Below are 13,944 nucleotides of genomic sequence, written 5' to 3'. Positions count from 1 at the left end.
CCAAATAATTATCAGTTGAAGGATCAGTGATGTTAACCATAGAATAGAGAAGACTTAATGATTTGATAACTTTCTTCTTGTAGCTAAATAGTCATCATATGGAACTGTTGTGTGTATGTATGTCACAGAGTGGCAGATTTGGAATCAATAAAAAAATCAATTAATAAATAGAGCTATCTATAAGTGGAATGGACTGCTTCTAGAGGGAAGTCTTCAAAGACATGTTGGTTGACTGATTGATGGAACGAGAAAATACATGTACAGAGTTTCATAAACTTTATGGCCTGATGTAAATGTTAGCTATTATTGAGGATATTGAAGAGCGGATATCTATTTAACTATTGGGTGAATTAGATGACATATGAGGTCCCTTCCAACTCTGAAATTCCATTATCGTGTGTTCTCTTAGGCTCCTTGTGTCACTTAAATTCTGTGCTTTTAGGATGAAGAAAAAAAGTACTTATCATCTACTTCAGGAAAAAAAAAACAACATAAAAAGTCATGAAGAAGAAGACTAGGAGAAAAAGTAATGGCAGCAGTAACAAGAGATCCACTTCTCTAGCACCTACTGATGCCCAAATCTACCAGCTCCTATAAGTGGCCATATCGTTCCTTTCTTTAGTCGAGTATAAGAAGAAAGAAGGAAAGTTATTTCTTGGTTATTTAGGTTGAAAAATCACTCTAGTAAAGTCCAGCTGAGAATATAGCTCTTCTCCTTGCTAGTTATATGAACTTAGGGATGTCATGTACTTTTTCAGTTTCCAATTGTATGTGTATGTAGACAATGATCTCTAAGAGCCCTGCCATTTCTACAATTTCTAGAATCCTAGAAATCATATCTCTCACGGCACTTGTCCTCCTGCCTTGCAAGGCACTTCAATAAATATTTTTTGGTTATGTAGCCCTGAGCCCCACAGTTCCCCATATGAATCTGGGACATCTCACTAGCTCTCAAATTCAAGGTGCTGTTTTTAATTATTAACTGTTCTAATTTGGCCAGAGACCCCACCAATGCAATATCTATGCCAGACAATACAAACAGCATGTGAATAAAAAAAGTAAAAAAAAAATTTGATTAAGGTAGAATAGGAAGTTATAGAAAGGAAAGTGAACCAGGTTGTGAAATTTTTCTTTGCTCATGCACAAAATGGTTGCTATCTCCTGCATCTTCAGAAGAATGAATAACCAAATTCCCCTTTAAAGGGAATGTGAAGGATAACAGTTGAGACTCACAGCACCTGTAGTGAATATTAGGATTTGATGTTGCTTGGTTCTGGGGTTTCTTTCTCAGAGCCAGCTTCCAAATGTTGACATCTCTTGATGGGGCAGTCTGCAATAATTATCCTATAGGTGGGCCGTGCAGCAGGAACTCCGCCTCTCTTTTCCATGGCTCACTGTCCTGCCACTAGCTTCTCCTGTCTGTTAGCACTCCTGGCTTTTGGGTTACTCAGTTCTTCTTTCCACCGTGCTGCCCTCCTCCAAGTTCAAACCCTTTGCTGCCTTATCACTACTCTCTCTACACAGTTTCTCTATCTGCTCCAAATAGGTCCTGTCTTCTCTGTTCACATCCACATATGCAACTCTGCATTTAGGAAAAGGCACTGTGAGTACCTTGTGTCCCAGAGTTTTCACTAATAAAAAGAGGTTCCATTTCTATCACAACTGTGGGATAAGTGAAGTAGCACTGGGGGTCCTTAAGGAGGAGGGACAAACTTCACCCATATTACAATTGTATGAACAAGTTCTTGCTTATAAACTGCAGAGTATAAATAATAGGTTTCTGGTAGACTGACTACTATGCAATCTAATTCTAGTGTTTCACATAGGAATATAAGACTTAGAGCTGGAAATGATTTAACACCACCAGTCAAACCCTGTAATTTTACATATGACACCAAAAATGGTTAAGAGACTAGCCTAAGGTCTCACAGGTTTAAAAAAAATTTGCAAATCTAACTCGGGTCCTCTTAAATTCAGAGCTTTTTTTTTAACTGCCTCAAGAATTATTCTAATATTTGCTGTTTTATAAAAAATGATATTTGAAACATACTCTCAAGGTGTCTTTTTTTTTAATCTACATTATGTCTGCAGTTACATATGGCCATTTCTTACAGTGTGACTGAGTCATCTTCAAATCAGTTATACATCTAAAAAACGTTTTCATATGGTCTAGAGACTGAAAAATAAACATCATATTACATATTACCACATAGTCAAGAAAGCTGAAGACTATGAACAATAATTCAATGTTTGACTATAGCCGAAAAACTTGAAGTTCTAAATCAAAATCACTCTTGCGTTTAAGAAAACATACTTTAAGATATAAGTGGGTTATTAAGATGTATATTTTTTATTTGAGGATTTAGCTTTCAGATATCTATTTTAGTACAGTGGTATTTTGTTTTCTGATATTTTAATGAGAATCTTAAAGTATATCTACTCTTATTATCATACAAAAATTCTCTTTCTTTCTGGCAATTTTGAAGCTTTACAAAAGGGGCAGAAAATCAGTTTTACAGGAATTGAAATAACAAAATGCATCACTTTTGTCCTATTTAAGATTTTAATTTATAACTGTTAAATGTTATTTGAAATGAGTAATAGAAAAATAATATTCAATTATGAATGTGAAAATCGGTATAACCTACTTCATCTTACATAAGCAGTTTCTCATATGGTGCATATGAAATGAGGAAGAGACAAAGAGAAATTTTAAAATGTCACAAAAATATATCCTTCCTTGCTTAAAGGCTTCTAAGTGGTTTCTGGTAGTTAGGCATTATGTAAATTATTTTCCTAAATACCTTTTGAAGATTTTAGTTTCTATTTCAGTTTCAAATTAGATTGTATTGTACACAGTAGGGAATTGAGAGTTTGTTTTTTTAAGCTTATAAACTATACCATGCTTATCCTCTACTTTATATAGGCACTAAAGACGCTTGACATATGCTGATACTTTTTAACATAGATGTTCATTATTATAAAGTATGTCATTCATCTTAACAGCAAATGCAAAACACATTAGAAATGTGGCTAGCGAACCCACAGCCTATTGCATACAATAACAGCAATATTGTTCAAACAACAACTCTGAAGGGGCAGCTAGGTGGCGCAGTGGATAGAGCATCGGCCCTGAAGTCAGGAGGACCTGTGTTCAAATGCGGCCTCAGACCAAACACTTGACACTTACTAGCTGTGTGACTCTGGGAAAGTCACTTAACCCCAATTGCCTAAACAAACAAACAAAACAAATAACAGCTTTGAATGACTAGTTAGTCTGAATATTATAAATACTCAAATCAACTACAAAGGACCTATGAAGTAAGAAGGTATCCATCCCAGAGAAAGAACTGATAAATAAAAGTATACCTAGTATGGTTTTACAGATAGATAAATAGCTAGCTAGCTAGCTAGATCTAGATGTCTAGATATATCTATATTTATATATCTGTGAGGGAGGGAGACAATTCAGAACTTAAAATGTAACCCCATCCCCTCCAAAAAAAAAAGAAAGAAAAGAAAAAGAGAAAAATGGCTAAACTAGTGAAAATGCAAAATTTCTATGTCAAAATTCACTGTCTTCAAGAAATCTCATTCAAGAAATGACACTGTGTGTAAAATCCCAGTGATGTAAAAGGGGATTTGCCTCAGTAAAAAGCAGTAGGTCTGAATCCAAATTAAAAGGATCCAACTTTAGAAAGATCAATCTGACATCTTATAATATACTGTGAGGTCTATTCCCTCAAGTGTTAGGTTATTTCAATAACAGTACTGAGGAATTCCTAGAACTATGAGGAACCAAAGCAAGGACTGCTAAATCGAGATATGACAGACCAAGGCAGCCTGTGGGCTCACTTCGTCTAGGCGAATAAAGATCAGGCCTTGCCATCCCATCCCAGTCCAGATTAGGAAGAACTGCCATAGTTCCCTTGAACAGAAGTTGTCTTATATCTATCCATACATGTACATATTGTCTCTTGCGTTAAGATATGAGCTCCTTGAGGGCAGAGGCTGTTTGCTTTCTCTGTTGTGTCCATAGGGCTTAGCTGAGTGCCTGGCTCACAGTAGGTGATAATTAAATGCTTGTTGATTATTTTATTCAGTAACAGCCTCTAGACTCCACACAAAACTCAATAGCCTGCCCTGTTCTTCCCTCTAAGGAGGCAATGTAGCTCTTCCTCCAACCCTGGCTGCCCAAAATAAAGGGAAAAAATGGGGGTAAACAGATTTTAGTACCTTAATATTCCACTTTCAAAAGACTACCAAAGGGGCAGTTAAGTGGTGCAGTGCATAGATCTCTGGCCTGGGAGTCAGGAGGACCTGAGTTCAAATCTGACCTCTGACACTTATTAGCTGTGTGACCCTGGGCATGTCACTTAGCCCTGATTGCCTCACACACACACACACACACACACAAAGAAAAGGCTATCCAATACATCCAGAGTATTATGTTCAGTTTTTAGTGACCCATTAAGGAGAACACTAGTGGGAAGACCAATGGCTTCAGGTTCATGCCATAAAATAAGTGACATTTCTATACCATCTCAGAATTTGCAAAATACTTTACATATATTATTTCACTTTAGACTCACAACAACCATATGGGGGCAGGTCCTACAGGTATTATTATTCCCATTTTATCGAAGAGGAACTGAGACTCAGAGGTTAAATAACTTACCCACTGTTAACAAAAGAGGAAGTATTAGAGGTGGGACTCTGCCTGACAAGTCTTGTGCTCTTTCTTCTATGAAATGATGCCTCTCTAGCCTTACATGAGAGGATTAGTGGAAGGCACTAAGGATATTTGGCCTACTGTAGAGAAGACTCTCATGGGCCCTGAAATCTATCTTCAAACATCTCAAAACCTATTATGTGTAAGATGGGATAGACTTTATTCCATTTGGCCTCAGAAAAGAGTAGAAACAATCAGTAGGAGTTGAAAAAATGCCAAATTTAGGCTTGATGTGTATGTGGGGGTGGAACCTGACAGTTTTCTAACTAAAACTAAGCAGTAGCAAAAATTGGCTTCCAGAGGATATAGTGGAATCCCCTTCAATGGAAGTCTTCAAGCAAATGCTGGATGATTTCTCATTAGGTCCATTATAGAAAAGCTCTTCTATCTCAGGTTGGGTGAGAGGGTCTATGAAATTTCTTTCAACCTTGAAATTCCTTATAATGTTCTCTTTGACACTTAAAAGAGTTAAATTCAGGATTGAAGAAAGGAAAAAAAAATAAAACAAACTAACAAAAAAACCTACCAAACTATTAGAGCTCCCCAAAATTGAAGTGGGCTGGCTCATGGGGTAAGGTCTTTCTCCTCATTTGAGATCATCAAGAAAAATTCGCATGACTAACTTGACATATGTGTTACGGAAGGGAATTGCCTCTTTTCTTTCTTTCTTTCTTTCTTTCTTTCTTTCTTTCTTTCTTTCTTTCTTTCTTTCTTTCTTTCCTTTTTTCCTTTCTTCCTTCCTTCCTTCCTTTCTCTCTCTCTCTGTCTCTCTGTCTCTCTCTCTTCCTTCCTTCCTTCCTTTCTTTTTTAGCAGTGTTAGACAAAATGATCATTGAAGTCTCTTGCAACTCTGAACTTCAGTGATTCTGTGATGTGGTGAATCAATCCACTTCTCTATATTTCAGACCAATGCTGTTTTCAGTTTTTGCACTGCTTGAATACTCTCGCCCAGGTAGTCTGGAAATAGACAAAAGCAGCCAGAACAATTGCCCCTATCCATGGTTTCTTCTGTCCCCTTTCTACCTTGCTCTGTCTTCCTGGTTGCACTAACAGTTGAACTCAACATGATTTAATTTAATCCCTCAAAATTACAATCTAGGGCCATAATTTGAATTATAATTCTAGTTTACAAAATAAATAAACCTTTATTTTTCATTTTTATCCCAGCTAAATTGCCATTAAGATTGCTTATTTAAGACCAGATAACATTTTTAAATGACTATACATCTAGATCATTGTATCAAAAATGAATATTTTTACTAGATAAATGCATTGATGTTTTCTTCAATAGCCCAGAGGTCAAATTAAGTCATAGATGAATTCTTCATTTACTGAAAATTCCTTTCAAAGACTGTATGTGTATATATAAATAAATCACTGATTCAGTAATAATTTGTTATTTATCACCAATTTTTTTTTTACTTTAGCTTCACTGGAATATATGTATATGCATGTATATGGATATGGATCCTATATAAGCTGCATATGTGGAGAAGCAACTTCTACCTTCAATAATGAAGGAGCCTGATATCTTAATATAATTACTTGGTACTACTTTTACTGCTCTATTTTGTTGGATGAAGCATATATATGTATATATACAATCTACATATTTCAATGAAATTAAAATGTGTATTATATAACATAATTATACATTCTATCATGTGGGTTACCCAAGTTTATATTATATATGTACATGCCATACAAACACTTGTACAAACAGTAGAAACATATATGCATGTATGTATACATGTTATCTATAATTACATATTATATTATATAAGCAGATATATCTGTACATAGTATATATAAAACACATGTACACAAATATGAACATATGTTGTATATAATTATATTTTATAAGCACACACATCTCTATACATTATACAAACACATGATACATGATATATGAATATATACATGTATGTGTATATATAAAACACATATTCTAAGGCATACATATTATATATATAAACATATGTTCTAAGGCACATATAATATTAATATTTTTAAATATTATATTTTTAAAAACTAAGGTCTGTGTTCTCTACCAGTCTAGTCTACATCCTTATCTTTATTTACATATTGGTCAGCACCAAATTCTGATTGCTTTGGTACTATATCTTGGCCAGCAGGTTTGTGTGGGTGTTTTTTGTTGGCTATACAGCATCAAAGGAATCAGGCTTTGCTGCTCACAGATATGCTAATGACAATAGGGATGTAGACTTCGTGGGAGAGAGTGCTGACCTTGCCACCTGGTGTTACCTTCTGTTCTGACTCAAATTTATTTGCAGATAAACCAGAAATTATCTTTCGGAGCATCTAAGAATACCTGAACTCTTAGACAGTGACAATATATCTATAGTAAAAAGCTTTGATTTTGGCTCAGCATAAAAGCTGAAAAGAAAAACAAAACTGTTATCAGCCTGGAGGCACTTTACCTGACTTGGTTGGGTTTGGCAATTATGACTCCAGATGTGTCAGTTCACTCTTATCAGGGAGATGTTCAAGCCACTATATCTTAGAAGACTGAACTGAAGATGGTTTGGTTAGGAAGAGATACGCCCAGAAGAGCAACATACCCAGCATGTTAAAACATCATTCCCAGAAGTGATGCTGCATCCATCACGAGAGACCAGTGAAAGCAGAATCAAGTCATCATAGACATCACAGGCCCTAGACTAGAGTATCGAAGGCGAAGATTACCTCTTCACAGGTGTGTGCCTCATTTGTAATGTGTATGCATATTTATTTTCCCATGGATACTGTGCATATTTGTGGAAGAGTGTACCATATGTTTATGGGGAAATATCTGCAAATCTTACAATGCTATTTCTTTAAGTGACTGTGTTTTAAATGAACTATGTCCTCTGGCTGATTACAGAACAGGTAAACACATCAGTGGAGCCTCACGAACTATCATTTTGAAGAGCTTAAATTTCTTTCTCTCTCTGTCTGTGTCTCGCTCTCTCTGTCTCTGTATCTGTGTCTCTCTGGCTCATCTGTAACCATATTTATCTATCTGTTTTAAAAGCTCCTGCCATTTTTCTCTTGGTATGTTTCATTGCTTAGTATAGTGCTTAATAATGCTTGGTGACATCGATGCTGATTACTTAGATCAGTGCTTAAGAGCTCAAAAGGATCTCAAAGGTTTCCCAGTTCAAACTCCTTATTTTATAGATGAGGAAACATACAGAGATGATGTGATTTGGCCAAGGTCACAAAAGTTGTAAGCAGCAGACATAAGATTTGAACTCTGACCTCAATGCTATTTCTACTGTACCATGCTGCCTATATGTGTAGTATGTAGTTTAATTGTTTTAGTCATGTCTGACTCTTTGTGACCCCATTTGGAGTTTTCTCGACAAAGATATTGGAGTGGTTTGTCATTTCCTTCTCCAGATCATTTTACAGATGGGGAAACTGAGGTAAACAGGATTAAGTGACTTGCCCAAGATTACACAGCTAGTAAATTCTAAGGCCAGAGCTGAACTGATAAACATGAGTCTTCCTGATTCCAGGCCCAGGGCTCTGTCCACCGAGCCACCTAGCTACCCTGCCTATATACATACCTAGATCTATATATCTGTAAATCTATATCTATGTATCTATGTGTGCATGTGTGACTAAATGTATTTTATGTACCAAGGAAGAAGCATGTAAACAACACTGGTTCTCTAATCAGAGGACTTGGGTTCAAATCCTGTCCTACTCATATAATCCAGGGCAAGTCACTTAAACTACCTAGCTTCAGTTTCCTTACCTGCAAAATGGGGGCAGGATGGATTTGATAGTTTCTGAGATCCCTTTATACTCTAGAATCTTTGACCTATATGATTCTCTAATCCTCATCCTCTGCCTTTGTCCTCTATTGTAAAGATGGAATCTGTGCACAGTTAGAAAATCTATGCACTGGTATCATTAGACCCTTTAAGAAACAGTCATGTTCTACAGAACAACTCTTGTATGTATGTATCCTCTGCTAGATTAGCTTGTGAAGCTAAAAGCCTCAATAGTAGAAACTGTTTAGACAAGATTTGACTTTGCAGTCATGCTACCATTGTTCCCCCTTGAAATAAAAAAGACACTCAGGACATCTTTTGCTGCTAGTTTGGATGGAAGCCTATAACCCCTTTGAATTTTGAAGCATGATGACTGTTTTGCAAAATCAAATTATCAGATGCCCAAGAATAGGATCACATTGCTTTGCCTGTCTGCTTCTGTAACACTTTATCATTAGTTCCCTTGGTAAATCCTTAAACTGGATTTTTTATAGACGAAAGGAAAAATATGGCCTCAGAAAATCTTGAAATTAAAATTTTATTAAAATAGTTTAAAGCATGATTTATTCCCCTTTCTAATAATACTTTTAACATTTGCCTTAAATTTAGTATTTTTTAGAAAATAAGATTTATTTCAGCATTATTGGAAAAAACAAGCTAACAGCTTATTTTCCCTAAACCATTAAGTTTGTTCCATATTTGTACTTTAAATCTGATAGTTTTCAAATAAGCAAAGCTTCTTCTGAACTCAGCATTGTTTTCCCTTTGCAAATGGAACAGCCTCCAGCAAAATATCAAGTACTGCAAAAGCTATGAGGGTAGGGGGAATAGTGAGGGCACACTATCAGCCTACTTCTGTTCATTAGTCTGAGCGTTCCCAGAAATCAGGCTTCTGAATAAAGTGTTAAGTCTAAAGCTCTCAACCATAGTCAAGATTGATAGGGCAACATCTTGAACAGATTTCACCTCAGGGTGGCTGTCCAGGCAGTCTCAAAAAGGCTGTCACCATACCCTTGCCTAATACTGGAAAAACTGGCTTTCAGCCAAAGAAGGAATCAAATATAGCCAAAACATACAAGGTATCAAATGAGATAACGTTTGTAAAGCACTTGGCAAACCTTAAAGCATTATATAAATTCTAGCTATTACTGTTATTATTGTGATGATGATGATGGTGGTGGTGGTGGTAGTGGTGATGACGGTGATGATGATGATGATGATGATGATGATGATGATGATGATGATGATGATGATGATGGCAATAGCAACATCTTGGGGAAAATGTACAGAGACACACCACATCAGGAAAAGCTCTTGGGAACCCCAACAACATAGTGGCAAGGGTGAATTCTGAGGCTCACTTAACTCAGAAGCACTCTCCATAAGCAAGTGAAACTGCTAGAGTAATGGTATCAAACTCAAATAGCAATGACTCCCCCACTACCAAAATTGACTTAGAAAACCACAAATTAACATTATCTATGTTTATATCTCTACACCAGCAATTATGGTATCCTAGAGCTCAAGTTTAGCTATCTTGCTGCTGTCTCTAGAGGTAGTATTTGACTCAGCTCACAGATCTCAACATCCCCACCACCCTTGGCCAAGGTACTGACATAGATTCCAAGGACTGATGCTTGAGGGCTGAAGCTCCGAGATATTGGTAATGTTCTTGATTATATTGTAATGAAAAAAGCTCTCCTTAATTATATCTCCTTTTTGATGTCCCACTTTTTTCTATAGACAACATATCATTTGGGTGACATACATGTTGTATATTTAAAGCCACGGTGTCTGAGCATCATTTTGCTGGACAATCTAGAATCCTCAATTAAAATTCAAGAAAGCCCAAAGATTTCTAGGTAGTGTAGATGCATTTAAGATTTTTTAAAAGTATGCTAATAAGTTACCATTCAGGTAGTTGGCCTTGCCCTTTTTTCTTAATTTTCTCTAATGTTCTATGGACAGTGATAATTGGGAAAGGAAAAATACTTCTTTACCTATCTCCTCTTAGAGTTTATTTTTTATGCAATTGACATGTATTGTATTGTAGTTAGCTAATTATGTGCCATCTTCCCAAAAGGCCTTCCCAAAAGGACTATAAACTCCCTGAAGGCAAGGACAACATTTTAGCAAGGTGTCAAACTACATATCCTGCCAACTATTCTCTGCCAGTGTGTAAATTGGAGCAAGAGATAGAAACCTGAACCTGGGTTAAGATCTGTTTTCTTGTTTCTATTGTAAAGTATGGTTGCTGGATTCCAAATCCTTTTTAGTATGTTTTATGGAATAAGGATTTACAATAGGGACAGAGAGAGTAATGGGGAGATAGAAAGAATGGTTTTTGTCCTAATTCTGTACATGATGGAGAACAACAGCTCTTTTAACCTCAGTCCTGTAAAACAGGAAGATATTAGTAATTTATGTGGTGTCTAAGCACTTTACAATTATTATCTTATTTAGTCCTCATAGCCATTGTGTAAGGTGGGTGCTATCATTATCCGCATTTTATAGATGCGCAAACTGAGGCAAACATAAATTAACTGCCTTGCCCAGGGTCACACAGCTAGTAAATGTCTGATATTGGCTTTGAACTCAGGTCTCCCTGATGCCTGGCCAGGTACTTTCCACTGTGCCACCTAGCTGCATCTCAAGGTAATTACAAGTGTTCAGTTAGAAACTAAGACTATTATGCAAATATTGGGGAAGGAAGCTCTTTCACAATTCAATAGATTTAAAAAAAAATAAACTCCTGTATTCAAGGCATTAGACTGGGCCCCGTGGGAGATACAAAGATAAGGTAGCCAAAGTCTCACCTCTTAAGGACTCATTAACAGTTATCATCCTAAAGATAACCTTTACCAAAAGGGAAGGTTTACTCATCAGACCTCTGGGAGAACTCGACCTTCAGGCAAGAGAAGAGAAGGGAAGTTGGCTTGGGGAATAGAGGATAAGAAGAAAGATGCCATCTGGGTCAAGTTAGAACACTTTTGTACACTGTTTCTCCGGGTTAAGAAGTTCAGTGGGAGGAAAAACCCTCATCTTCCATCAGTTGAGTTCACTACACCACCCTGCACAGAGATTAAGTGGTTTGTCCTGGTGCACACAGGTAAGTTTCTGAAATAAAACTTGAACCAAGGTCTTCTTGATTCCAAGTACAGAATTCTATGTAAAGCAGTTTGTAAGGTTTAAACAAACTATATAAACACAGTTTTTATTATTTTTAATAGTAGGAATAGAATCATTGCTATACAACATATGCTTAAGAAGCAAGTACCATTTTCTAAATATTAAAAAAACAATTGATATATAAAACAATAAATCTTTTTACTAAATGAATTAGTATGAGACAAACAGAAGAAATCCCATGTTAAGTAGGAAGATGTTTTTTACAAGTGAGAAAACACTGAGAGTTAGAAAGAAAAGATAAGTCCTGTTACTTTAAATACTGTGATCCCTACAGATTTTGTCATTTTTGGCTATACAAAAAGAAGTAGGCATTCTTGTCAACTCACAATACTAATGAGATACTTGAATTCCTCTTGTGGTTTTTATTTCTTGCATAAGTTAAGGCTGTCAATGCATAAAACCATGAATTTACAATTATTTAGAATTAACTCATTAGCACTTTTTGCATCCCCTCAAACAATCAAAAACACATCTTGTATCTCTCTGCTTTGGTCTTTCTGAAATGAAGTATTTTTTCTTCATTTAAAGCTTTCAGTTAACAAAGATATTTCTGCTAACTTGTTGATGTTTGTTCTTGATTTTCAAAGAGGACCAAAAGTCGGGGTCAATGTACAATGTGTCAGGCTGTAGCTGATCATACCAAGGCTCTAAACACAGGTTGGTCACAGGGTCCGCATGACCCTGGGAAATGTCTCTAAATTTGCACACTTCACATTTCTTTTGAGCTACCTCAATTCTGCTTTGGTCACAGATCACAGTGCCTTCTTTGATGTGGACACGTCATGTTGGGTGATCCTGTGTCCCAACTTCTTATATAAAAATCATCTTGTCTGGTGGGGGGGTTATTCAGGAACCTAAGATGTCATCATGGAGTAGAAGCAAAGGAATGAGTGTACTGTCAATTTTCTTTCATTAATTTCCCCCCCTTTTCTGGAGAATTTTATCAAAGAGAAACATTATGATGTCTAATAAAATAACCTGTTATTTCTTCAAATTGTGCAAGCATTGAAACCAGTATTGGTAAATAAAGATTTTGATGTTTTTTCTAAGTGTGTATCTCCATTCAAGTATGATTCTAAACTAACAAACAAAAATGATTTTTAAAAAAATGTTGTTTTCCAGGTTCCCAAAATGAATTCAGGTTTTATTTTCAATCCAAACTCTCTTCACCTACTTCATCACTTATTATTTTCTGAATTATGTAAAAATTTGGGCTGATTTAATTAATCTTAACTAATAAAGTAAGTACATGATATTGCTATTGCATTAATTGAACTAATCATCTAGTTAACCACCCCACTTATTAGATGTAAAGAAGCCAGGAATCCATTTCTTTTTTTTTCTATGGCAATTGGGGTTAAGTGACTTGCCCAGGGTCACACAGCTAGTTAAGTGTCAAGTGTTTGGTCTGAGGTCGGATTTGAACTCAGGTCCTCCTGACTCCAGGGCCGGTACTCTATCCACTGTGACACCTAGCTGCTCCCTAGGAATCCATTTCTAAAAGGAATTCTTTTTGCAAAGATTATTTTTAAGACCCTTATTTCAATATTATTCCATGTACTGGGTTTCTTCCCCTGTAGCTATTTGTCTTTTGTAGGATGGTAGATTTTAAGGCAATTTCTCCACAGCCCTTCAATCAGAAGACAAGTAGCAAGGGAAAGTGAAAAGAGTGATGGATTCCAAGTCAAATGATCTGACTTTAGATTTGGGCTCTGTTACTTACTGTATAACCTTCAGTGAGTCACTTAAACTCTCTGGATCTTGATTCCTCATTTAAAAAGTAACAAAAAATTTTCGTCTCTACTTTTTTGGCTAAGCCTCAAAGAAATGAAAAAGGAAAGAAGGAACAACCTTTGGGAAATAACTTTTCTTGTTAATTGAAGTCAAGACTCTGAGAGGTCAGAGAGCTGCCATTCTTAAAGGAAGCCACAGGGACTTCAACTCTAAGAACTGGGGAGTAGGAATGAGGGTAGGGATTTTCACTTTGGTGTAAAAGATCCAATGAAAACAGTTAGGTGTGGGATTAAAGGATTCCCTCTTTAAAGCTGTGAGGGGAAAAGAGGGGAAGCATGAAATCTTTGTTGATAATTATGTCTATAGTCTTTGCCATTACTTAAGAGAACTGCATTTGCAAGGTATGCCCTCTAGAGGCTGGTTACTTCCTCACAGGTGCTTTGCCAGCAGTCTAGCAGCAGCTGGATGGTAGTGATCACGTCAGGTAGCATATGCTAAACAGTCTGC

Source organism: Phascolarctos cinereus, unplaced genomic scaffold (genome assembly GCF_003287225.1).
Source record: "Phascolarctos cinereus isolate Bilbo 61053 unplaced genomic scaffold, phaCin_HiC Scaffold_726;HRSCAF=1367, whole genome shotgun sequence".
NCBI classification, from domain to species: domain Eukaryota; kingdom Metazoa; phylum Chordata; class Mammalia; order Diprotodontia; family Phascolarctidae; genus Phascolarctos; species Phascolarctos cinereus.
This window is presented reverse-complemented; position numbering follows the sequence as displayed.